Raw genomic sequence first — 27,843 nt, forward strand, 5'->3', positions numbered from 1 at the left:
ATTTATGACCCAGCGATAGAGACAATGTTGTGATGAAAATGTGATTCCACGGTCCGTTTCTTTCACCCGTTTCTCCTTTGTTTTCCTCCAAGGTACAAAGACATCAGTCAACATGTACATCAAGACAAGACACAAGACAAGACCTCAATCAGCAAATGTATATTAAACTCATATAGTTTATCACTGCATTTACCATAATTGTTTCTTATCTTCATCTCTACAACCTTCATATTCCTAGACGGGGGAAACTCCAATGCCACCTGGCACTGGTGGCCACTTGTGGCCACTCCAAAATGCAGTCTCTCGACGACATGTCTGACTTTAAAATCCCCGCCACCCACCGAATGGGAATAGAAAAGTGTGCCGAGCGAAGCGGTAGCGGAGCGAGGCACTGAGCCCGCCGCCCAGCGAGCGTAGCGAGTGGGCAAGGGTCTGCGCCCGGCGCCCAGCGAGCGAAGCGAGCTGGCCCCGAGAACAAGAACAGGGGTAAGCGGAGCAAGGACCAGCCGGGCGGGCTGAGGGCTCAGAAATGGTGCCTGACTTTGAATAACTATACCGAGGAAGAAGTTAGAACTCTAACTGAGTTATGGACAGCGGCCACTCCAAGCTATTGTATCCTAGCAAAGGAACGTGGTGAGAGCGGTACTCCTCACCTCCAGGGGTATATCAACTTTGGAAGAAGTGGCCGCCGCCGCTTCGAGAGTATGAATTATTATTCTTGTGTGTTTTCTTGTACTTGTTCCAGATCTTGCCGTCGAGTTGTCAGTACTCATAGTAGCAGGTGCAACAGAGTTTCCCCCGTCTAGGTTGATGACTGTGAAGAAGGTTCCATTCTTGTCATTTGTACTGCTCAGTACAGTGTTTGTGAACCTTGGAATGAAGTTTACCACTACCTTTATTATGGTCCAAAGGTCAAATTATGTGACAAAGTCAGGTAAGTCTTTAATTGACCATTTTAATTGAGTTCTTGTTATTGTAGATTGCCATGTTATATGATCTACTTTAATACGTTTGAAATGTATGGGACGGAACCCGCCGAATCTCCTCCTTCGGATTGGCCGTCTTTTGAATCCACGTCTACGCCTGTAATTGGTCCGCTTTCGGCGGTAGTTCCTCCTTTTGTACACTGTAAACAGATGGCGTAGTTAGTCACATGATACTTACAGCCTATTGCAGCTAAGTCCCTCCCAGTGCCAGTATAGTATATAGTATAGTACTATACTGGCACTGGGAGGGACTTAGCTGCAATAGGCTGTAAGTATCATGTGACTAACTACGCCATCTGTTTACAGTGTACAAAAGGAGGAACTACCGCCGAAAGCGGACCAATTACAGGCGTAGACGTGGATTCAAAAGACGGCCAAGGAGTACCGCTCTCACTACGTTCCTTTGCTAGGATACAATAGCTTGGAGTGGCCACTGTCCATAACTCAGTTAGAGTTCTAACTTCTTCCTCGGTATAGTTATTCAAAGTCAGGCACCATTTCTGAGCCCTCAGCACGCCCGGCTGGTCCTTGCTCCGCTTACCCCTGTTCTTGTTCTCGGGGGGCAGCTCGCTTCGCTCGCTGGGCGCCGGGCGCAGACCCTTGCCCGCTCGCTGCGCTCGCTGGGCGGCGGGCTCGGTGCCTCGCTCCGCTACCGCTTCGCTCGGCATACTTTTCTATTCCCATTCGGTGGGTGGCGGGGATTTTAAAGTCAGACATGTCGTCGAGAGACTGCATTTTGGAGTGGCCACAAGTGGCCACCAGTGCCAGGTAATACTATACGGCCACTCCAAGCTATTGTATCCTAGCAAAGGAACGTGGTGAGAGCGGTACTCCTTGGCCGTCTTTTGAATCCACGTCTACGCCTGTAATTGGTCCGCTTTCGGCGGTAGTTCCTCCTTTTGTACACTGTAAACAGATGGCGTAGTTAGTCACATGATACTTACAGCCTATTGCAGCTAAGTCCCTCCCAGTGCCAGTTTAGTATTACTATACTACAGTATAGTATACTGGCACTGGGAGGGACTTAGCTGCAATAGGCTGTAAGTATCATGTGACTAACTACGCCATCTGTTTACAGTGTACAAAAGGAGGAACTACCGCCCTCAGCCCGCCCGGCTGGTCCTTGCTCCGCTTACCCCTGTTCTTGTTCTCGGGGCCAGCTCGCTTCGCTCGCTGGGCGCCGGGCGCAGACACTTGCCCGCTCGCTACGCTCGCTGGGCGGCGGGCTCGGTGCCTCGCTCCGCTACCGCTTCGCTCGGCACACTTTTCTATTCCCATTCTGGCACTGGCACTGGTGGCCACTTGTGGCCACTCCAAAATGCAGTCTCTCGACGACATGTCTGACTTTAAAATCCCCGCCACCCACCGAATGGGAACAGAAAAGTGTGGCGAGCGAAGCGAGGCACCGAGCCCGCCGCCCAGCGAGCGTAGTGAGCGGGCAAGGGTCTGCACCCGGCGCCCAGCGAGCGAAGCGAGCTGGCCCCGAGAACAAGAACAGGGGTAAGCGGAGAAAGGACCAGCCGGGCGGGCTGAGGGCGGTAGTTCCTCCTTTTGTACACTGTAAACAGATGGCGTAGTTAGTCACATGATACTTACAGCCTATTGCAGCTAAGTCCCTCCCAGTGTCAGTATAGTATTACCTGGCACTGGTGGCCACTTGTGGCCACTCCAAAATGCAGTCTCTCGACGACATGTCTGACTTTAAAATCCCCGCCACCCACCGAATGGGAATAGAAAAGTGTGCCGAGCGAAGCGGTAGCGGAGCGAGGCACCGAGCCCGCCGCCCAGCGAGCGCAGCGAGCGGGCAAGGGTCTGCGCCCGGCGCCCAGCGAGCGAAGCGAGCTGGCCCCGAGAACAAGAACAGGGGTAAGCGGAGCAAGGACCAGCCGGGCGGGCTGAGGGTTCAGAAATGGTGCCTGACTTTGAATAACTATACCGAGGAAGAAGTTAGAACTCTAACTGAGTTATGGACAGCGGCCACTCCAAGCTATTGTATCCTAGCTCTTGCCGTCGAGTTGTCAGTACTCATAGTAGCAGGTGCAACGGAGTTTCCCCCGTCTAGGTTGATGACTGTGAAGAAGGTTCCGTTCTAGTCATTTGTACTGCTCAGTACAGTGTTTGTGAACCTTGGAATGAAGTTTACCACTACCTTTATTATGGTCCACTGGTCAAAGTATGTGACAAAGTCAGGTAAGTCTTTAATTGACCATTTTAATTGAGTTCTTGTTATTGTAGATTGCCATGTTATATGATCTACTTTAATACGTTTGAAATGTATGGGACGGAACCCGCCGAATCTCCTCCTTCGGATTGGCTGTCTTTTGAATCCACGTCTACGCCTGTAATTGGTCCGCTTTCGGCGGTAGTTCCTCCTTTTGTACACTGTAAACAGATGGCGTAGTTAGTCACATGATACTTACAGCCTATTGCAGCTAAGTCCCTCCCAGTGCCAGTATAGTATTACCTGGCACTGGTGGCCACTTGTGGCCACTCCAAAATGCAGTCTCTCGACGACATATCTGACTTTAAAATCCCCGCCACCCACCGAATGGGAATAGAAAAGTGTGCCGAGCGAAGCGAGGCACCGAGCCCGCCGCCCAGCGAGCGTAGCGAGCGGGCAAGGGTCTGCGCCCGGCGCCCAGCGAGCGAAGCGAGCTGGCCCCGAGAACAAGAACAGGGGTAAGCGGAGCAAGGACCAGCCGGGCGGGCTGAGGGCTCAGAAATGGTGCCTGACTTTGAATAACTATACCGAGGAAGAAGTTAGAACTCTAACTGAGTTATGGACAGCGGCCACTCCAAGCTATTGTATCCTAGCTCTTGCCGTCGAGTTGTCAGTACTCATAGTAGCAGGTGCAACGGAGTTTCCCCCGTCTAGGTTGATGACTGTGAAGAAGGTTCCGTTCTTGTCATTTGTACTGCTCAGTACAGTGTTTGTGAACCTTGGAATGAAGTTTACCACTACCTTTATTATGGTCCACTGGTCAAAGTATGTGACAAAGTCAGGTAAGTCTTTAATTGACCATTTTAATTGAGTTCTTGTTATTGTAGATTGCCATGTTATATGATCTACTTTAATACGTTTGAAATGTATGGGACGGAACCCGCCGAATCTCCTCCTTCGGATTGGCCGTCTTTTGAATCCACGTCTACGCCTGTAATTGGTCCGCTTTCGGCGGTAGTTCCTCCTTTTGTACACTGTAAACAGATGGCGTAGTTAGTCACATGATACTTACAGCCTATTGCAGCTAAGTCCCTCCCAGTGCCAGTATAGTATTACCTGGCACTGGTGGCCACTTGTGGCCACTCCAAAATGCAGTCTCTCGACGACATATCTGACTTTAAAATCCCCGCCACCCACCGAATGGGAATAGAAAAGTGTGCCGAGCGAAGCGAGGCACCGAGCCCGCCGCCCAGCGAGCGTAGCGAGCGGGCAAGGGTCTGCGCCCGGCGCCCAGCGAGCGAAGCGAGCTGGCCCCGAGAACAAGAACAGGGGTAAGCGGAGCAAGGACCAGCCGGGCGGGCTGAGGGCTCAGAAATGGTGCCTGACTTTGAATAACTATACCGAGGAAGAAGTTAGAACTCTAACTGAGTTATGGACAGCGGCCACTCCAAGCTATTGTATCCTAGCTCTTGCCGTCGAGTTGTCAGTACTCATAGTAGCAGGTGCAACGGAGTTTCCCCCGTCTAGGTTGATGACTGTGAAGAAGGTTCCGTTCTTGTCATTTGTACTGCTCAGTACAGTGTTTATGAACCTTGGAATGAAGTTTACCACTACCTTTATTATGGTCCACTGGTCAAAGTATGTGACAAAGTCAGGTAAGTCTTTAATTGACCATTTTAATTGAGTTCTTGTTATTGTAGATTGCCATGTTATATGATCTACTTTAATACATTTGAAATGTATGGGACGGAACCCGCCGAATCTCCTCCTTCGGATTGGCCGTCTTTTGAATCCACGTCTACGCCTGTAATTGGTTCGCTTTCGGCGGTAGTTCCTCCTTTTGTACACTGTAAACAGATGGCGTAGTTAGTCACATGATACTTACAGCCTATTGCAGCTAAGTCCCTCCCAGTGCCAGTATAGTATTACCTGGCACTGGTGGCCACTTGTGGCCACTCCAAAATGCAGTCTCTCGACGACATGTCTGACTTTAAAATCCCCGCCACCCACCGAATGGGAATAGAAAAGTGTGCCGAGCGAAGCGAGGCACCGAGCCCGCCGCCCAGCGAGCGTAGAGAGCGGGCAAGGGTCTGCGCCCGGCGCCCAGCGAGCGAAGCGAGCTGGCCCCGAGAACAAGAACAGGGGTAAGCGGAGCAAGGACCAGCCGGGCGGGCTGAGGGCGGTAGTTCCTCCTTTTGTACACTGTAAACAGATGGCGTAGTTAGTCACATGATACTTACAGCCTATTGCAGCTAAGTCCCTCCCAGTGCCAGTATAGTATTACCTGGCACTGGTGGCCACTTGTGGCCACTCCAAAATGCAGTCTCTAGACGACATGTCTGACTTTAAAATCCCCGCCACCCACCGAATGGGAATAGAAAAGTGTGCCGAGCGAAGCGAGGCACCGAGCCCGCCGCCCAGCGAGCGTAGAGAGCGGGCAAGGGTCTGCGCCCGGCGCCCAGCGAGCGAAGCGAGCTGGCCCCGAGAACAAGAACAGGGGTAAGCGGAGCAAGGACCAGCCGGGCGGGCTGAGGGCTCAGAAATGGTGCCTGACTTTGAATAACTATACCGAGGAAGAAGTTAGAACTCTAACTGAGTTATGGACAGCGGCCACTCCAAGCTATTGTATCCTAGCAAAGGAACGTGGTGAGAGCGGTACTCCTTGGCCGTCTTTTGAATCCACGTCTACGCCTGTAATTGGTCCGCTTTCGGCGGTAGTTCCTCCTTTTGTACACTGTAAACAGATGGCGTAGTTAGTCACATGATACTTACAGCCTATTGCAGCTAAGTCCCTCCCAGTGCTAGTATAGTATTACTATACTACAGTATAGTATACTGGCACTGGGAGGGACTTAGCTGCAATAGGCTGTAAGTATCATGTGACTAACTACGCCATCTGTTTACAGTGTACAAAAGGAGGAACTACCGCCCTCAGCCCGCCCGGCTGGTCCTTGCTCCGCTTACCCCTGTTCTTGTTCTCGGGGCCAGCTCGCTTCGCTCGCTGGGCGCCGGGCGCAGACCCTTGCCCGCTCGCTGCGTGGCGGGCTCGGTGCCTCGCTCCGCTACCGCTTCGCTCAGCACACTTTTCTATTCCCATTCTGGCACTGGCACTGGTGGCCACTTGTGGCCACTCCAAAATGCAGTCTCTCGACGACATGTCTGACTTTAAAATCCCCGCCACCCACCGAATGGGAATAGAAAAGTGTGCCGAGCGAAGCGGTAGCGGAGCGAGGCACCGAGCCCGCCGCCCAGCGAGCGTAGCGAGCGGGCAAGGGTCTGCGCCCGGCGCCCAGCGAGCGAAGCGAGCTGGCCCCGAGAACAAGAACAGGGGTAAGCGGAGCAAGGACCAGCCGGGCGGGCTGAGGGCGGTAGTTCCTCCTTTTGTACACTGTAAACAGATGGCGTAGTTGGTCACATGATACTTACAGCCTATTGCAGCTAAGTCCCTTCCAGTGCCAGTATAGTATTACCTGGCACTGGTGGCCACTTGTGGCCACTCCAAAATGCAGTCTCTTGACGACATGTCTGACTTTAAAATCCCCGCCACCCACCGAATGGGAATAGAAAAGTGTGCCGAGCGAAGCGGTAGCGGAGCGAGGCACCGAGCCCGCCGCCCAGCGAGCGTAGCGAGTAGGCAAGGGTCTGCTCCCGGCGCCCAGCGAAAGAAGCGAGCTGGCCCCGAAAACAAGAACAGGGGTAAGCGGAGCAAGGACCAGCCGGGCGGGCTGAGGGCTCAGAAATGGTGCCAGACTTTGAATAACTATACCGAGGAAGAAGTTAGAACTCTAACTGAGTTATGGACAGCGGCCACTCCAAGCTATTGTATCCTAGCAAAGGAACGTGGTGAGAGCGGTACTCCTTGGCCGTCTTTTGAATCCACGTCTACGACTGTAATTGGTCCGCTTTCGGCGGTAGTTCCTCCTTTTGTACACTGTAAACAGATGGCGTAGTTAGTCACATGATACTTACAGACTATTGCAGCTAAGTCCCTCCCAGTGCCAGTATAGTATTACCTGGCACTGGTGGCCACTTGTGGCCACTCCAAAATGCAGTCTCTCGACGACATATCTGACTTTAAAATCCCCGCCACCCACCGAATGGGAATAGAAAAGTGTGCCGAGCGAAGCGAGGCACCGAGCCCGCCGCCCAGCGAGCGTAGCGAGCGGGCAAGGGTCTGCGCCCGGCGCCCAGCGAGCGAAGCGAGCTGGCCCCGAGAACAAGAACAGGGGTAAGCGGAGCAAGGACCAGCCGGGCGGGCTGAGGGCTCAGAAATGGTGCCTGACTTTGAATAACTATACCGAGGAAGAAGTTAGAACTCTAACTGAGTTATGGACAGCGGCCACTCCAAGCTATTGTATCCTAGCTCTTGCCGTCGAGTTGTCAGTACTCATAGTAGCAGGTGCAACGGAGTTTCCCCCGTCTAGGTTGATGACTGTGAAGAAGGTTCCGTTCTTGTCATTTGTACTGCTCAGTACAGTGTTTATGAACCTTGGAATGAAGTTTACCACTACCTTTATTATGGTCCACTGGTCAAAGTATGTGACAAAGTCAGGTAAGTCTTTAATTGACCATTTTAATTGAGTTCTTGTTATTGTAGATTGCCATGTTATATGATCTACTTTAATACATTTGAAATGTATGGGACGGAACCCGCCGAATCTCCTCCTTCGGATTGGCCGTCTTTTGAATCCACGTCTACGCCTGTAATTGGTTCGCTTTCGGCGGTAGTTCCTCCTTTTGTACACTGTAAACAGATGGCGTAGTTAGTCACATGATACTTACAGCCTATTGCAGCTAAGTCCCTCCCAGTGCCAGTATAGTATTACCTGGCACTGGTGGCCACTTGTGGCCACTCCAAAATGCAGTCTCTCGACGACATGTCTGACTTTAAAATCCCCGCCACCCACCGAATGGGAATAGAAAAGTGTGCCGAGCGAAGCGAGGCACCGAGCCCGCCGCCCAGCGAGCGTAGAGAGCGGGCAAGGGTCTGCGCCCGGCGCCCAGCGAGCGAAGCGAGCTGGCCCCGAGAACAAGAACAGGGGTAAGCGGAGCAAGGACCAGCCGGGCGGGCTGAGGGCGGTAGTTCCTCCTTTTGTACACTGTAAACAGATGGCGTAGTTAGTCACATGATACTTACAGCCTATTGCAGCTAAGTCCCTCCCAGTGCCAGTATAGTATTACCTGGCACTGGTGGCCACTTGTGGCCACTCCAAAATGCAGTCTCTAGACGACATGTCTGACTTTAAAATCCCCGCCACCCACCGAATGGGAATAGAAAAGTGTGCCGAGCGAAGCGAGGCACCGAGCCCGCCGCCCAGCGAGCGTAGAGAGCGGGCAAGGGTCTGCGCCCGGCGCCCAGCGAGCGAAGCGAGCTGGCCCCGAGAACAAGAACAGGGGTAAGCGGAGCAAGGACCAGCCGGGCGGGCTGAGGGCTCAGAAATGGTGCCTGACTTTGAATAACTATACCGAGGAAGAAGTTAGAACTCTAACTGAGTTATGGACAGCGGCCACTCCAAGCTATTGTATCCTAGCAAAGGAACGTGGTGAGAGCGGTACTCCTTGGCCGTCTTTTGAATCCACGTCTACGCCTGTAATTGGTCCGCTTTCGGCGGTAGTTCCTCCTTTTGTACACTGTAAACAGATGGCGTAGTTAGTCACATGATACTTACAGCCTATTGCAGCTAAGTCCCTCCCAGTGCTAGTATAGTATTACTATACTACAGTATAGTATACTGGCACTGGGAGGGACTTAGCTGCAATAGGCTGTAAGTATCATGTGACTAACTACGCCATCTGTTTACAGTGTACAAAAGGAGGAACTACCGCCCTCAGCCCGCCCGGCTGGTCCTTGCTCCGCTTACCCCTGTTCTTGTTCTCGGGGCCAGCTCGCTTCGCTCGCTGGGCGCCGGGCGCAGACCCTTGCCCGCTCGCTGCGTGGCGGGCTCGGTGCCTCGCTCCGCTACCGCTTCGCTCAGCACACTTTTCTATTCCCATTCTGGCACTGGCACTGGTGGCCACTTGTGGCCACTCCAAAATGCAGTCTCTCGACGACATGTCTGACTTTAAAATCCCCGCCACCCACCGAATGGGAATAGAAAAGTGTGCCGAGCGAAGCGGTAGCGGAGCGAGGCACCGAGCCCGCCGCCCAGCGAGCGTAGCGAGCGGGCAAGGGTCTGCGCCCGGCGCCCAGCGAGCGAAGCGAGCTGGCCCCGAGAACAAGAACAGGGGTAAGCGGAGCAAGGACCAGCCGGGCGGGCTGAGGGCGGTAGTTCCTCCTTTTGTACACTGTAAACAGATGGCGTAGTTGGTCACATGATACTTACAGCCTATTGCAGCTAAGTCCCTTCCAGTGCCAGTATAGTATTACCTGGCACTGGTGGCCACTTGTGGCCACTCCAAAATGCAGTCTCTTGACGACATGTCTGACTTTAAAATCCCCGCCACCCACCGAATGGGAATAGAAAAGTGTGCCGAGCGAAGCGGTAGCGGAGCGAGGCACCGAGCCCGCCGCCCAGCGAGCGTAGCGAGTAGGCAAGGGTCTGCTCCCGGCGCCCAGCGAAAGAAGCGAGCTGGCCCCGAAAACAAGAACAGGGGTAAGCGGAGCAAGGACCAGCCGGGCGGGCTGAGGGCTCAGAAATGGTGCCAGACTTTGAATAACTATACCGAGGAAGAAGTTAGAACTCTAACTGAGTTATGGACAGCGGCCACTCCAAGCTATTGTATCCTAGCAAAGGAACGTGGTGAGAGCGGTACTCCTTGGCCGTCTTTTGAATCCACGTCTACGACTGTAATTGGTCCGCTTTCGGCGGTAGTTCCTCCTTTTGTACACTGTAAACAGATGGCGTAGTTAGTCACATGATACTTACAGACTATTGCAGCTAAGTCCCTCCCAGTGCCAGTATAGTATTACCTGGCACTGGTGGCCACTTGTGGCCACTCCAAAATGCAGTCTCTAGACGACATGTCTGACTTTAAAATCCCCGCCACCCACCGAATGGGAATAGAAAAGTGTGCCGAGCGAAGCGGTAGCGGAGCGAGGCACCGAGCCCGCCGCCCAGCGAGCGTAGCGAGCGGGAAAGGGTCTGCGCCCGGCGCCCAGCGAGCGAAGCGAGCTGGCCCCGAGAACAAGAACAGGGGTAAGCGGAGCAAGGACCAGCCGGGCGGGCTGAGGGCTCAGAAATGGTGCCTGACTTTGAATAACTATACCGAGGAAGAAGTTAGAACTCTAACTGAGTTATGGACAGCGGCCACTCCAAGCTATTGTATCCTAGCTCTTGCCGTCGAGTTGTCAGTACTCATAGTAGCAGGTGCAACGGAGTTTCCCCCGTCTAGGTTGATGACTGTGAAGAAGGTTCCGTTCTTGTCATTTGTACTGCTCAGTACAGTGTTTGTGAACCTTGGAATGAAGTTTACCACTACCTTTATTATGGTCCACTGGTCAAAGTATGTGACAAAGTCAGGTAAGTCTTTAATTGACCATTTTAATTGAGTTCTTGTTATTGTAGATTGCCATGTTATATGATCTACTTTAATACGTTTGAAATGTATGGGACGGAACCCGCCGAATCTCCTCCTTCGGATTGGCCGTCTTTTGAATCCACGTCTACGCCTGTAATTGGTCCGCTTTCGGCGGTAGTTCCTCCTTTTGTACACTGTAAACAGATGGCGTAGTTAGTCACATGATACTTACAGCCTATTGCAGCTAAGTCCCTCCCAGTGCCAGTATAGTATTACCTGGCACTGGTGGCCACTTGTGGCCACTCCAAAATGCAGTCTCTCGACGACATGTCTGACTTTAAAATCCCCGCCACCCACCGAATGGGAATAGAAAAGTGTGCCGAGCGAAGCGGTAGCGGAGCGAGGCACCGAGCCCGCCGCCCAGCGAGCGCAGCGAGCGGGCAAGGGTCTGCGCCCGGCGCCCAGCGAGCGAAGCGAGCTGGCCCCGAGAACAAGAACAGGGGTAAGCGGAGCAAGGACCAGCCGGGCGGCCTGAGGGCGGTAGTTCCTCCTTTTGTACACTGTAAACAGATGGCGCAGTTAGTCACATGATACTTACAGCCTATTGCAGCTAAGTCCCTCCCAGTGCCAGTATAGTATTACCTGGCACTGGTGGCCACTTGTGGCCACTCCAAAATGCAGTCTCTCGACGACATGTCTGACTTTAAAATCCCCGCCACCCACCGAATGGGAATAGAAAAGTGTGCCGAGCGAAGCGAGGCACCGAGCCCGCCGCCCAGCGAGCGTAGAGAGCGGGCAAGGGTCTGCGCCCGGCGCCCAGCGAGCGAAGCGAGCTGGCCCCGAGAACAAGAACAGGGGTAAGCGGAGCAAGGACCAGCCGGGCGGGCTGAGGGCTCAGAAATGGTGCCTGACTTTGAATAACTATACCGAGGAAGAAGTTAGAACTCTAACTGAGTTATGGACAGCGGCCACTCCAAGCTATTGTATCCTAGCAAAGGAACGTGGTGAGAGCGGTACTCCTTGGCCGTCTTTTGAATCCACGTCTACGCCTGTAATTGGTCCGCTTTCGGCGGTAGTTCCTCCTTTTGTACACTGTAAACAGATGGCGTAGTTAGTCACATGATACCTACAGCCTATTGCAGCTAAGTCCCTCCCAGTGCCAGTATAGTATTACTATACTACAGTATAGTATACTGGCACTGGGAGGGACTTAGCTGCAATAGGCTGTAAGTATCATGTGACTAACTACGCCATCTGTTTACAGTGTACAAAAGGAGGAACTACCGCCCTCAGCCCGCCCGGCTGGTCCTTGCTCCGCTTACCCCTGTTCTTGTTCTCGGGGCCAGCTCGCTTCGCTCGCTGGGCGCCGGGCGCAGACCCTTGCCCGCTCGCTGCGCTTCGGGCTCGGTGCCTCGCTCCGCTACCGCTTCGCTCGGCACACTTTTCTATTCCCATTCTGGCACTGGCACTGGTGGCCACTTGTGGCCACTCCAAAATGCAGTCTCTCGACGACATGTCTGACTTTAAAATCCCCGCCACCCACCGAATGGGAATAGAAAAGTGTGCCGAGCGAAGCGGTAGCGGAGCGAGGCACCGAGCCCGCCGCCCAGCGAGCGTAGCGAGCGGGCAAGGGTCTGCGCCCGGCGCCCAGCGAGCGAAGCGAGCTGGCCCCGAGAACAAGAACAGGGGTAAGCGGAGCAAGGACCAGCCGGGCGGGCTGAGGGCGGTAGTTCCTCCTTTTGTACACTGTAAACAGATGGCGTAGTTAGTCACATGATACTTACAGCCTATTGCAGCTAAGTCCCTCCCAGTGCCAGTATAGTATTACCTGGCACTGGTGGCCACTTGTGGCCACTCCAAAATGCAGTCTCTTGACGACATGTCTGACTTTAAAATCCCCGCCACCCACCGAATGGGAATAGAAAAGTGTGCCGAGCGAAGCGGTAGCGGAGCGAGGCACCGAGCCCGCCGCCCAGCGAGCGTAGCGAGTAGGCAAGGGTCTGCTCCCGGCGCCCAGCGAGCGAAGCGAGCTGGCCCCGAAAACAAGAACAGGGGTAAGCGGAGCAAGGACCAGCCGGGCGGGCTGAGGGCTCAGAAATGGTGCCAGACTTTGAATAACTATACCGAGGAAGAAGTTAGAACTCTAACTGAGTTATGGACAGCGGCCACTCCAAGCTATTGTATCCTAGCAAAGGAACGTGGTGAGAGCGGTACTCCTTGGCCGTCTTTTGAATCCACGTCTACGCCTGTAATTGGTCCGCTTTCGGCGGTAGTTCCTCCTTTTGTACACTGTAAACAGATGGCGTAGTTAGTCACATGATACTTACAGCCTATTGCAGCTAAGTCCCTCCCAGTGCCAGTATAGTATTACTATACTACAGTATAGTATACTGGCACTGGGAGGGACTTAGCTGCAATAGGCTGTAAGTATCATGTGACTAACTACGCCATCTGTTTACAGTGTACAAAAGGAGGAACTACCGCCTTCAGCCCGCCCGGCTGGTCCTTGCTCCGCTTACCTTTGTTCTTGTTCTCGGGGCCAGCTCGCTTCGCTCGCTGGGCGCCGGGCGCAGACCCTTGCCCGCTCGCTGCGCGGCGGGCTCGGTGCCTCGCTCCGCTACCGCTTCGCTCGGCACACTTTTCTATTCCCATTCTGGCACTGGCACTGGTGGCCACTTGTGGCCACTCCAAAATGCAGTCTCTCGACGACATGTCTGACTTTAAAATCCCCGCCACCCACCGAATGGGAATAGAAAAGTGTGCCGAGCGAAGCGGTAGCGGAGCGAGGCACCGAGCCCGCCGCCCAGAGAGCGTAGCGAGTAGGCAAGGGTCTGCTCCCGGCGCCCAGCGAGCGAAGCGAGCTGGCCCCGAAAACAAGAACAGGGGTAAGCGGAGCAAGGACCAGCCGGGCGGGCTGAGGGCTCAGAAATGGTGCCAGACTTTGAATAACTATACCGAGGAAGAAGTTAGAACTCTAACTGAGTTATGGACAGCGGCCACTCCAAGCTATTGTATCCTAGCAAAGGAACGTGGTGAGAGCGGTACTCCTTGGCCGTCTTTTGAATCCACGTCTACGCCTGTAATTGGTCCGCTTTCGGCGGTAGTTCCTCCTTTTGTACACTGTAAACAGATGGCGTAGTTAGTCACATGATACTTACAGCCTATTGCAGCTAAGTCCCTCCCAGTGCCAGTATAGTATTACCTGGCACTGGTGGCCACTTGTAGCCACTCCAAAATGCAGTCTCTCGACGACATGTCTGACTTTAAAATCCCCGCCACCCACCGAATGGGAATAGAAAAGTGTGCCGAGCGAAGCGGTAGCGGAGCGAGGCACCGAGCCCGCCGCCCAGCGAGCGTAGCGAGCGGGCAAGGGTCTGCGCCCGGCGCCCAGCGAGCGAAGCGAGCTGGCCCCGAGAACAAGAACAGGGGTAAGCGGAGCATGGACCAGCCGGGCGGGCTGAGGGCTCAGAAATGGTGCCTGACTTTGAATAACTATACCGAGGAAGAAGTTAGAACTCTAACTGAGTTATGGACAGCGGCCACTCCAAGCTATTGTATCCTAGCAAAGGAACGTGGTGAGAGCGGTACTCCTTGGCCGTCTTTTGAATCCACGTCTACGCCTGTAATTGGTCCGCTTTCGGCGGTAGTTCCTCCTTTTGTACACTGTAAACAGATGGCGTAGTTAGTCACATGATACTTACAGCCTATTGCAGCTAAGTCCCTCCCAGTGCCAGTATAGTATTACTATACTACAGTATAGTATACTGGCACTGGGAGGGACTTAGCTGCAATAGGCTGTAAGTATCATGTGACTAACTACGCCATCTGTTTACAGTGTACAAAAGGAGGAACTACCGCCTTCAGCCCGCCCGGCTGGTCCTTGCTCCGCTTACCTTTGTTCTTGTTCTCGGGGCCAGCTCGCTTCGCTCGCTGGGCGCCGGGCGCAGACCCTTGCCCGCTCGCTGCGCGGCGGGCTCGGTGCCTCGCTCCGCTACCGCTTCGCTCGGCACACTTTTCTATTCCCATTCTGGCACTGGCACTGGTGGCCACTTGTGGCCACTCCAAAATGCAGTCTCTCGACGACATGTCTGACTTTAAAATCCCCGCCACCCACCGAATGGGAATAGAAAAGTGTGCCGAGCGAAGCGGTAGCGGAGCGAGGCACCGAGCCCGCCGCCCAGCGAGCGCAGCGAGCGGGCAAGGGTCTGCGCCCGGCGCCCAGCGAGCGAAGCGAGCTGGCCCCGAGAACAAGAACAGGGGTAAGCGGAGCAAGGACCAGCCGGGCGGGCTGAGGGCGGTAGTTCCTCCTTTTGTACACTGTAAACAGATGGCGTAGTTAGTCACATGATACTTACAGCCTATTGCAGCTAAGTCCCTCCCAGTGCCAGTATAGTATTACCTGGCACTGGTGGCCACTTGTGGCCACTCCAAAATGCAGTCTCTTGACGACATGTCTAACTTTAAAATCCCCGCCACCCACCGAATGGGAATAGAAAAGTGTGCCGAGCGAAGCGGTAGCGGAGCGAGGCAACGAGCCCGCTGCCCAGCGAGCGTAGCGAGCGGGCAAGGGTCTGCGCCCGGCGCCCAGCGAGCGAAGCGAGCTGGCCCCGAAAACAAGAACAGGGGTAAGCGGAGCAAGGACCAGCCGGGCAGGCTGAGGGCTCAGAAATGGTGCCAGACTTTGAATAACTATACCGAGGAAGAAGTTAGAACTCTAACTGAGTTGTGGACAGCGGCCACTCCAAGCTATTGTATCCTAGCAAAGGAACGTGGTGAGAGCGGTACTCCTTGGCCGTCTTTTGAATCCACGTCTACGCCTGTAATTGGTCCGCTTTCGGCGGTAGTTCCTCCTTTTGTACACTGTAAACAGATGGCGTAGTTAGTCACATAATACTTACAGCCTATTGCAGCTAAGTCCCTCCCAGTGCCAGTATAGTATTACCTTGCACTGGTGGCCACTTGTGGCCACTCCAAAATGCAGTCTCTCGACGACATGTCTGACTTTAAAATCCCCGCCACCCACCGAATGGGAATAGAAAAGTGTGCCGAGCGAAGTGGTAGCGGAGCGAGGCACCGAGCCCGCCGCCCAGCGAGCGTAGCGAGCGGGCAAGGGTCTGCGCCCGGCGCCCAGCGAGCGAAGCGAGCTGGCCCCGAGAACAAGAATAGGGGTAAGCGGAGCAAGGACCAGCCGGGCGGGCTGAGGGCGGTAGTTCCTCCTTTTGTACACTGTAAACAGATGGCGTAGTTAGTCACATGATACTTACAGCCTATTGCAGCTAAGTCCCTCCCAGTGCCAGTATAGTATTACCTGGCACTGGTGGCCACTTGTGGCCACTCCAAAATGCAGTCTCTTGACGACATGTCTGACTTTAAAATCCCCGCCACCCACCGAATGGGAATAGAAAAGTGTGCCGAGCGAAGCGGTAGCGGAGCGAGGCACCGAGCCCGCTGCCCAGCGAGCGCAGCGAGCGGGCAAGGGTCTGCGCCCGGCGCCCAGCGAGCGAAGCGAGCTGGCCCCGAAAACAAGAACAGGGGTAAGCGGAGCAAGGACCAGCCGGGCGGGCTGAGGGCTCAGAAATGGTGCCAGACTTTGAATAACTATACCGAGGAAGAAGTTAGAACTCTAACTGAGTTATGGACAGCGGCCACTCCAAGCTATTGTATCCTAGCAAAGGAACGTGGTGAGAGCGGTACTCCTTGGCCGTCTTTTGAATCCACGTCTACGCCTGTAATTGGTCCGCTTTCGGCGGTAGTTCCTCCTTTTGTACACTGTAAACAGATGGCGTAGTTAGTCACATGATACTTACAGCCTATTGCAGCTAAGTCCCTCCCAGTGCCAGTATAGTATTACCTGGCACTGGTGGCCACTTGTGGCCACTCCAAAATGCAGTCTCTCGACGACATGTCTGTCTTTAAAATCCCCGCCACCCACCGAATGGGAATAGAAAAGTGTGCCGAGCGAAGCGGTAGCGGAGCGAGGCACCGAGCCCGCCGCCCAGCGAGCGTAGCGAGCGGGCAAGGGTCTGCGCCCGGCGCCCAGCGAGCGAAGCGAGCTGGCCCCGAGAACAAGAACAGGGGTAAGCGGAGCAAGGACCAGCCGGGCGGGCTGAGGGCTCAGAAATGGTGCCTGACTTTGAATAACTATACCGAGGAAGAAGTTAGAACTCTAACTGAGTTATGGACAGCGGCCACTCCAAGCTATTGTATCCTAGCAAAGGAACGTGGTGAGAGCGGTACTCCTCACCTCCAGGATTATATCAACTTTGGAAGAAGTGGCCGCCGCCGCTTCGAGAGTATGAATTATTATTCTTGTGTGTTTTCTTGTACTTGTTCCAAATCTTGCCGTCGAGTTGTCAGTACTCATAGTAGCAGGTGCAACGGAGTTTCCCCCGTCTAGGTTGATGACTGTGAAGAAGGTTCCGTTCTTGTCATTTGTACTGCTCAGTACAGTGTTTGTGAACCTTGGAATGAAGTTTACCACTACATTTATTATGGTCCAATGGTCAAAGTATGTGACAAAGTCAGGTAAGTCTTTAATTGACCATTTTAATTGAGTTCTTGTTATTGTAGATTGCCATGTTATATGATCTACTTTAATACGTTTGAAATGTATGGGACGGAACCCGCCGAATCTCCTCCTTCGGATTGGCCGTCTTTTGAATCCACGTCTACGCCTGTAATTGGTCCGCTTTCGGCGGTAGTTCCTCCTTTTGTACACTGTAAACAGATGGCGTAGTTAGTCACATGATACTTACAGCCTATTGCAGCTAAGTCCCTAACAGTGCCAGTATAGTATATAGTATAGTACTATACTGGCACTGGGAGGGACTTAGCTGCAATAGGCTGTAAGTATCATGTGACTAACTACGCCATCTGTTTACAGTGTACAAAAGGAGGAACTACCGCCGAAAGCGGACCAATTACAGGCGTAGACGTGGATTCAAAAGACGGCCAAGGAGTACCGCTCTCACCACGTTCCTTTGCTAGGATACAATAGCTTGGAGTGGCCACTGTCCATAACTCAGTTAGAGTTCTAACTTCTTCCTCGGTATAGTTATTCAAAGTCAGGCACCATTTCTGAGCCCTCAGCACGCCCGGCTGGTCCTTGCTCCGCTTACCCCTGTTCTTGTTCTCGGGGCCAGCTCGCTTCGCTCGCTGGGCGCCGGGCGCAGACCCTTGCCCGCTCGCTACGCTCGCTGGGCGGCGGGCTCGGTGCCTCGCTCCGCTACCGCTTCGCTCGGCACACTTTTCTATTCCCATTCCGTGGGTGGCGGGGATTTTAAAGTCAGACATGTCGTCGAGAGACTGCATTTTGGAGTGGCCACAAGTGGCCACCAGTGCCAGGTAATACTATACGGCCACTCCAAGCTATTGTATCCTAGCAAAGGAACGTGGTGAGAGCGGTACTCCTTGGCCGTCTTTTGAATCCACGTCTACGCCTGTAATTGGTCCGCTTTCGGCGGTAGTTCCTCCTTTTGTACACTGTAAACAGATGGCGTAGTTAGTCACATGATACTTACAGCCTATTGCAGCTAAGTCCCTCCCAGTGCCAGTTTAGTATTACTATACTACAGTATAGTATACTGGCACTGGGAGGGACTTAGCTGCAATAGGCTGTAAGTATCATGTGACTAACTACGCCATCTGTTTACAGTGTACAAAAGGAGGAACTACCGCCCTCAGCCCGCCCGGCTGGTCCTTGCTCCGCTTACCCCTGTTCTTGTTCTCGGGGCCAGCTCGCTTCGCTCGCCACTTGTAGCCACTCCAAAATGCAGTCTCTCGACGACATGTCTGACTTTAAAATCCCCGCCACCCACCGAATGGGAATAGAAAAGTGTGCCGAGCGAAGCGGTAGCGGAGCGAGGCACCGAGCCCGCCGCCCAGCGAGCGTAGCGAGCGGGCAAGGGTCTGCGCCAGGTGCCCAGCGAGCGAAGCGAGCTGGCCCCGAGAACAAGAACAGGGGTAAGCGGAGCAAGGACCAGCCGGGCGGGCTGAGGGCTCAGAAATGGTCCCTGACTTTGAATAACTATACAGAGGAAGAAGTTAGAACTCTAACTGAGTTATGGACAGCGGCCACTCCGAGCTATTGTATCCTAGCTCTTGCCGTCGAGTTGTCAGTACTCATAGTAGCAGGTGCAACGGAGTTTCCCCCGTCTAGGTTGATGACTGTGAAGAAGGTTCCGTTCTAGTCATTTGTACTGCTCAGTACAGTGTTTGTGAACCTTGGAATGAAGTTTACCACTACCTTTATTATGGTCCACTGGTCAAAGTATGTGACAAAGTCAGGTAAGTCTTTAATTGACCATTTTAATTGAGTTCTTGTTATTGCAGATTGCCATGTTATATGATCTACTTTAATACGTTTGAAATGTATGGGACGGAACCCGCCGAATCTCCTCCTTCGGATTGGCCGTCTTTTGAATCCACGTCTACGCCTGTAATTGGTCCGCTTTCGGCGGTAGTTCCTCCTTTTGTACACTGTAAACAGATGGCGTAGTTAGTCACATGATACTTACAGCCTATTGCAGCTAAGTCCCTCCCAGTGCCAGTATAGTATTACCTGGCACTGGTGGCCACTTGTGGCCACTCCAAAATGCAGTCTCTCGACGACATGTCTGACTTTAAAATCCCCGCCACCCACCGAATGGGAATAGAAAAGTGTGCCGAGCGAAGCGGTAGCGGAGCGAGGCACCGAGCCCGCCGCCCAGCGAGCGCAGCGAGCGGGCAAGGGTCTGCGCCCGGCGCCCAGCGAGCGAAGCGAGCTGGCCCCGAGAACAAGAACAGGGGTAAGCGGAGCAAGGACCAGCCGGGCGGGCTGAGGGCTCAGAAATGGTGCCTGACTTTGAATAACTATACCGAGGAAGAAGTTAGAACTCTAACTGAGTTATGGACAGCGGCCACTCCAAGTTATTGTATCCTAGCTCTTGCCGTCGAGTTGTCAGTACTCATAGTAGCAGGTGCAACGGAGTTTCCCCCGTCTAGGTTGATGACTGTGAAGAAGGTTCCGTTCTTGTCATTTGTACTGCTCAGTACAGTGTTTGTGAACCTTGGAATGAAGTTTACCACTACCTTTATTATGGTCCACTGGTCAAAGTATGTGACAAAGTCAGGTAAGTCTTTAATTGACCATTTTAATTGAGTTCTTGTTATTGTAGATTGCCATGTTATATGATCTACTTTAATACGTTTGAAATGTATGGGACGGAACCCGCCGAATCTCCTCCTTCGGATTGGCCGTCTTTTGAATCCACGTCTACGCCTGTAATTGGTCCGCTTTCGGCGGTAGTTCCTCCTTTTGTACACTGTAAACAGATGGCGTAGTTAGTCACATGATACTTACAGCCTATTGCAGCTAAGTCCCTCCCAGTGCCAGTATAGTATTACCTGGCACTGGTGGCCACTTGTGGCCACTCCAAAATGCAGTCTCTCGACGACATGTCTGACTTTAAAATCCCCGCCACCCACCGAATGGGAATAGAAAAGTGTGCCGAGTGAAGCGGTAGCGGAGCGAGGCACGAGCCCGGCGCCCAGCGAGCGCAGCGAGCGGGCAAGGGTCTGCGCCCGGCGCCCAGCGAGCGAAGCGAGCTGGCCCCGAGAACAAGAACAGGGGTAAGCGGAGCAAGGACCAGCCGGGCGGGCTGATGGCTCAGAAATGGTGCCTGACTTTGAATAACTATACCGAGGAAGAAGTTAGAACTCTAACTGAGTTATGGACAGCGGCCACTCCAAGCTATTGTATCCTAGCTCTTGCCGTCGAGTTGTCAGTACTCATAGTAGCAGGTGCAACGGAGTTTCCCCCGTCTAGGTTGGTGACTGTGAAGAAGGTTCCGTTCTTGTCATTTGTACTGCTCAGTACAGTGTTTGTGAACCTTGGAATGAAGTTTACCACTACCTTTATTATGGTCCACTGGTCAAAGTATGTGACAAAGTCAGGTAAGTCTTTAATTGACCATTTTAATTGAGTTCTTGTTATTGTAGATTGCCATGTTATATGATCTACTTTAATACGTTTGAAATGTATGGGACGGAACCCGCCGAATCTCCTCCTTCGGATTGGCCGTCTTTTGAATCCACGTCTACGCCTGTAATTGGTCCGCTTTCGGCGGTAGTTCCTCCTTTTGTACACTGTAAACAGATGGCGTAGTTAGTCACATGATACTTACAGCCTATTGCAGCTAAGTCCCTCCCAGTGCCAGTATAGTATTACCTGGCACTGGTGGCCACTTGTGGCCACTCCAAAATGCAGTCTCTCGACGACATGTCTGACTTTAAAATCCACGCAACCCACCGAATGGGAATAGAAAAGTGTGCCGAGCGAAGCGGTAGCGGAGCGAGGCACCGAGCCCGCCGCCCAGCGAGCGCAGCGAGCGGGCAAGGGTCTGCGCCCGGCGCCCAGCGAGCGAAGCGAGCTGGCCCCGAGAACAAGAACAGGGGTAAGCGGAGCAAGGACCAGCCGGGCGGGCTGAGGGCTCAGAAATGGTGCCTGACTTTGAATAACTATACCGAGGAAGAAGTTAGAACTCTAACTGAGTTATGGACAGCGGCCACTCCAAGTTATTGTATCCTAGCTCTTGCCGTCGAGTTGTCAGTACTCATAGTAGCAGGTGCAACGGAGTTTCCCCCGTCTAGGTTGATGACTGTGAAGAAGGTTCCGTTCTTGTCATTTGTACTGCTCAGTACAGTGTTTGTGAACCTTGGAATGAAGTTTACCACTACCTTTATTATGGTCCACTGGTCAAAGTATGTGACAAAGTCAGGTAAGTCTTTAATTGACCATTTTAATTGAGTTCTTGTTATTGTAGATTGCCATGTTATATGATCTACTTTAATACGTTTGAAATGTATGGGACGGAACCCGCCGAATCTCCTCCTTCGGATTGGCCGTCTTTTGAATCCACGTCTACGCCTGTAATTGGTCCGCTTTCGGCGGTAGTTCCTCCTTTTGTACACTGTAAACAGATGGCGTAGTTAGTCACATGATACTTACAGCCTATTGCAGCTAAGTCCCTCCCAGTGCCAGTATAGTATTACCTGGCACTGGTGGCCACTTGTGGCCACTCCAAAATGCAGTCTCTCGACGACATGTCTGACTTTAAAATCCCCGCCACCCACCGAATGGGAATAGAAAAGTGTGCCGAGTGAAGCGGTAGCGGAGCGAGGCACGAGCCCGGCGCCCAGCGAGCGCAGCGAGCGGGCAAGGGTCTGCGCCCGGCGCCCAGCGAGCGAAGCGAGCTGGCCCCGAGAACAAGAACAGGGGTAAGCGGAGCAAGGACCAGCCGGGCGGGCTGAGGGCTCAGAAATGGTGCCTGACTTTGAATAACTATACCGAGGAAGAAGTTAGAACTCTAACTGAGTTATGGACAGCGGCCACTCCAAGCTATTGTATCCTAGCTCTTGCCGTCGAGTTGTCAGTACTCATAGTAGCAGGTGCAACGGAGTTTCCCCCGTCTAGGTTGATGACTGTGAAGAAGGTTCCGTTCTTGTCATTTGTACTGCTCAGTACAGTGTTTGTGAACCTTGGAATGAAGTTTTCCACTACCTTTATTATGGTCCACTGGTCAAAGTATGTGACAAAGTCAGGTAAGTCTTTAATTGACCATTTTAATTGAGTTCTTGTTATTGTAGATTGCCATGTTATATGATCTACTTTAATACGTTTGAAATGTATGGGACGGAACCCGCCGAATCTCCTCCTTCGGATTGGCCGTCTTTTGAATCCACGTCTACGCCTGTAATTGGTCCGCTTTCGGCGGTAGTTCCTCCTTTTGTACACTGTAAACAGATGGCGTAGTTAGTCACATGATACTTACAGCCTATTGCAGCTAAGTCCCTCCCAGTGCCAGTATAGTATTACCTGGCACTGGTGGCCACTTGTGGCCACTCCAAAATGCAGTCTCTCGACGACATGTCTGACTTTAAAATCCACGCCACCCACCGAATGGGAATAGAAAAGTGTGCCGAGCGAAGCGGTAGCGGAGCGAGGCACCGAGCCCGCCGCCCAGCGAGCGTAGCGAGCGGGCAAGGGTCTGCGCCCGGCGCCCAGCGAGCGAAGCGAGCTGCCCCGAGAACAAGAACAGGGGTAAGCGGAGCAAGGACCAGCCGGGCGGGCTGAGGGTTCAGAAATGGTGCCTGACTTTGAATAACTATACCGAGGAAGAAGTTAGAACTCTAACTGAGTTATGGACAGCGGCCACTCCAAGCTATTGTATCCTAGCTCTTGCCGTCGAGTTGTCAGTACTCATAGTAGCAGGTGCAACGGAGTTTCCCCCGTCTAGGTTGATGACTGTGAAGAAGGTTCCGTTCTAGTCATTTGTACTGCTCAGTACAGTGTTTGTGAACCTTGGAATGAAGTTTACCACTACCTTTATTATGGTCCACTGGTCAAAGTATGTGACAAAGTCAGGTAAGTCTTTAATTGACCATTTTAATTGAGTTCTTGTTATTGCAGATTGCCATGTTATATGATCTACTTTAATACGTTTGAAATGTATGGGACGGAACCCGCCGAATCTCCTCCTTCGGATTGGCCGTCTTTTGAATCCACGTCTACGCCTGTAATTGGTCCGCTTTCGGCGGTAGTTCCTCCTTTTGTACACTGTAAACAGATGGCGTAGTTAGTCACATGATACTTACAGCCTATTGCAGCTAAGTCCCTCCCAGTGCCAGTATAGTATTACCTGGCACTGGTGGCCACTTGTGGCCACTCCAAAATGCAGTCTCTCGACGACATGTCTGACTTTAAAATCCCCGCCACCCACCGAATGGGAATAGAAAAGTGTGCCGAGCGAAGCGGTAGCGGAGCGAGGCACCGAGCCCGGCGCCCAGCGAGCGTAGCGAGCGGGCAAGGGTCTGCGCCCGGCGCCCAGCGAGCGAAGCGAGCTGGCCCCGAGAACAAGAACAGGGGTAAGCGGAGCAAGAACCAGCCGGGCGGGCTGAGGGCGGTAGTTCCTCCTTTTGTACACTGTAAACAGATGGCGTAGTTAGTCACATGATACTTACAGCCTATTGCAGCTAAGTCCCTCCCAGTGCCAGTATAGTATACAAAAGTACAAAAGTACAAAAGGAGGAACTACCGCCGAAAGCGGACCAATTACAGGCGTAGACGTGGATTCAAAAGACGGCCAATCCGAAGGAGGAGATTCGGCGGGTTCCGAGGAAGAAGTATACCGAGGAAGAAGTTAGAACTCTAACTGAGTTATGGATAGCGGCCACTCCAAGCTATTGTATCCTAGCTCTTGCCGTCGAGTTGTCAGTACTCATAGTAGCAGGTGCAACGGAGTTTCCCCCGTCTAGGTTGATGACTGTGAAGAAGGTTCCGTTCTTGTCATTTGTACTGCTCAGAACAGTGTTTGTGAACCTTGGAATGAAGTTTACCACTACCTTTATTATGGTCCACTGGTCAAAGTATGTGACAAAGTCAGGTAAGTCTTTAATTGACCATTTTAATTGAGTTCTTGTTATTGTAGATTGCCATGTTATATGATCTACTTTAATACGTTTGAAATGTATGGGACGGAACCCGCCGAATCTCCTCCTTCGGATTGGCCGTCTTTTGAATCCACTTCTACGCCTGTAATTGGTCCGCTTTCGGCGGTAGTTCCTCCTTTTGTACACTGTAAACAGATGGCGTAGTTAGTCACATGATACTTACAGCCTATTGCAGCTAAGTCCCTCCCAGTGCCAGTATAGTATTACCTGGCACTGGTGGCCACTTGTGGCCACTCCAAAATGCAGTCTCTCGACGACATGTCTGACTTTAAAATCCCCGCCACCCACCGAATGGGAATAGAAAAGTGTGCCGAGCGAAGCGGTAGCGGAGCGAGGCACCGAGCCTGCCGCCCAGCGAGCGTAGCGAGCGGGCAAGGGTCTGCGCCCGGCGCCCAGCGAGCGAAGCGAGCTGGCCCCGAGAACAAGAACAGGGGTAAGCGGAGCAAGGACCAGCCGGGCGGGCTGAGGGCTCAGAAATGGTGCCTGACTTTGAATAACTATACCGAGGAAGAAGTTAGAACTCTAACTGAGTTATGGATAGCGGCCACTCCAAGCTATTGTATCCTAGCTCTTGCCGTCGAGTTGTCAGTACTCATAGTAGCAGGTGCAACGGAGTTTCCCCCGTCTAGGTTGATGACTGTGAAGAAGGTTCCGTTCTAGTCATTTGTACTGCTCAGTACAGTGTTTGTGAACCTTGGAATGAAGTTTACCACTACCTTTATTATGGTCCACTGGTCAAAGTATGTGACAAAGTCAGGTAAGTCTTTAATTGACCATTTTAATTGAGTTCTTGTTATTGCAGATTGCCATGTTATATGATCTACTTTAATACGTTTGAAATGTATGGGACGGAACCCGCCGAATCTCCTCCTTCGGATTGGCCGTCTTTTGAATCCACGTCTACGCCTGTAATTGGTCCGCTTTCGGCGGTAGTTCCTCCTTTTGTACACTGTAAACAGATGGCGTAGTTAGTCACATGATACTTACAGCCTATTGCAGCTAAGTCCCTCCCAGTGCCAGTATAGTATTACCTGGCACTGGTGGCCACTTGTGGCCACTCCAAAATGCAGTCTCTCGACGACATGTCTGACTTTAAAATCCCCGCCACCCACCGAATGGGAATAGAAAAGTGTGCCGAGCGAAGCGGTAGCGGAGCGAGGCACCGAGCCCGCCGCCCAGCGAGCGCAGCGAGCGGGCAAGGGTCTGCGCCCGGCGCCCAGCGAGCGAAGCGAGCTGGCCCCGAGAACAAGAACAGGGGTAAGCGGAGCAAGGACCAGCCGGGCGGGCTGAGGGCTCAGAAATGGTGCCTGACTTTGAATAACTATACCGAGGAAGAAGTTAGAACTCTAACTGAGTTATGGACAGCGGCCACTCCAAGTTATTGTATCCTAGCTCTTGCCGTCGAGTTGTCAGTACTCATAGTAGCAGGTGCAACGGAGTTTCCCCCGTCTAGGTTGATGACTGTGAAGAAGGTTCCGTTCTTGTCATTTGTACTGCTCAGTACAGTGTTTGTGAACCTTGGAATGAAGTTTACCACTACCTTTATTATGGTCCACTGGTCAAAGTATGTGACAAAGTCAGGTAAGTCTTTAATTGACCATTTTAATTGAGTTCTTGTTATTGTAGATTGCCATGTTATATGATCTACTTTAATACGTTTGAAATGTATGGGACGGAACCCGCCGAATCTCCTCCTTCGGATTGGCCGTCTTTTGAATCCACGTCTACGCCTGTAATTGGTCCGCTTTCGGCGGTAGTTCCTCCTTTTGTACACTGTAAACAGATGGCGTAGTTAGTCACATGATACTTACAGCCTATTGCAGCTAAGTCCCTCCCAGTGCCAGTATAGTATTACCTGGCACTGGTGGCCACTTGTGGCCACTCCAAAATGCAGTCTCTCGACGACATGTCTGACTTTAAAATCCCCGCCACCCACCGAATGGGAATAGAAAAGTGTGCCGAGTGAAGCGGTAGCGGAGCGAGGCACGAGCCCGGCGCCCAGCGAGCGCAGCGAGCGGGCAAGGGTCTGCGCCCGGCGCCCAGCGAGCGAAGCGAGCTGGCCCCGAGAACAAGAACAGGGGTAAGCGGAGCAAGGACCAGCCGGGCGGGCTGAGGGCTCAGAAATGGTGCCTGACTTTGAATAACTATACCGAGGAAGAAGTTAGAACTCTAACTGAGTTATGGACAGCGGCCACTCCAAGCTATTGTATCCTAGCTCTTGCCGTCGAGTTGTCAGTACTCATAGTAGCAGGTGCAACGGAGTTTCCCCCGTCTAGGTTGATGACTGTGAAGAAGGTTCCGTTCTTGTCATTTGTACTGCTCAGTACAGTGTTTGTGAACCTTGGAATGAAGTTTTCCACTACCTTTATTATGGTCCACTGGTCAAAGTATGTGACAAAGTCAGGTAAGTCTTTAATTGACCATTTTAATTGAGTTCTTGTTATTGTAGATTGCCATGTTATATGATCTACTTTAATACGTTTGAAATGTATGGGACGGAACCCGCCGAATCTCCTCCTTCGGATTGGCCGTCTTTTGAATCCACGTCTACGCCTGTAATTGGTCCGCTTTCGGCGGTAGTTCCTCCTTTTGTACACTGTAAACAGATGGCGTAGTTAGTCACATGATACTTACAGCCTATTGCAGCTAAGTCCCTCCCAGTGCCAGTATAGTATTACCTGGCACTGGTGGCCACTTGTGGCCACTCCAAAATGCAGTCTCTCGACGACATGTCTGACTTTAAAATCCACGCCACCCACCGAATGGGAATAGAAAAGTGTGCCGAGCGAAGCGGTAGCGGAGCGAGGCACCGAGCCCGCCGCCCAGCGAGCGTAGCGAGCGGGCAAGGGTCTGCGCCCGGCGCCCAGCGAGCGAAGCGAGCTGCCCCGAGAACAAGAACAGGGGTAAGCGGAGCAAGGACCAGCCGGGCGGGCTGAGGGTTCAGAAATGGTGCCTGACTTTGAATAACTATACCGAGGAAGAAGTTAGAACTCTAACTGAGTTATGGACAGCGGCCACTCCAAGCTATTGTATCCTAGCTCTTGCCGTCGAGTTGTCAGTACTCATAGTAGCAGGTGCAACGGAGTTTCCCCCGTCTAGGTTGATGACTGTGAAGAAGGTTCCGTTCTAGTCATTTGTACTGCTCAGTACAGTGTTTGTGAACCTTGGAATGAAGTTTACCACTACCTTTATTATGGTCCACTGGTCAAAGTATGTGACAAAGTCAGGTAAGTCTTTAATTGACCATTTTAATTGAGTTCTTGTTATTGCAGATTGCCATGTTATATGATCTACTTTAATACGTTTGAAATGTATGGGACGGAACCCGCCGAATCTCCTCCTTCGGATTGGCCGTCTTTTGAATCCACGTCTACGCCTGTAATTGGTCCGCTTTCGGCGGTAGTTCCTCCTTTTGTACACTGTAAACAGATGGCGTAGTTAGTCACATGATACTTACAGCCTATTGCAGCTAAGTCCCTCCCAGTGCCAGTATAGTATTACCTGGCACTGGTGGCCACTTGTGGCCACTCCAAAATGCAGTCTCTCGACGACATGTCTGACTTTAAAATCCCCGCCACCCACCGAATGGGAATAGAAAAGTGTGCCGAGCGAAGCGGTAGCGGAGCGAGGCACCGAGCCCGGCGCCCAGCGAGCGTAGCGAGCGGGCAAGGGTCTGCGCCCGGCGCCCAGCGAGCGAAGCGAGCTGGCCCCGAGAACAAGAACAGGGGTAAGCGGAGCAAGGACCAGCCG

Source organism: Pseudophryne corroboree, chromosome 4 (genome assembly GCF_028390025.1).
Source record: "Pseudophryne corroboree isolate aPseCor3 chromosome 4, aPseCor3.hap2, whole genome shotgun sequence".
In the NCBI taxonomy this organism is placed as follows: domain Eukaryota; kingdom Metazoa; phylum Chordata; class Amphibia; order Anura; family Myobatrachidae; genus Pseudophryne; species Pseudophryne corroboree.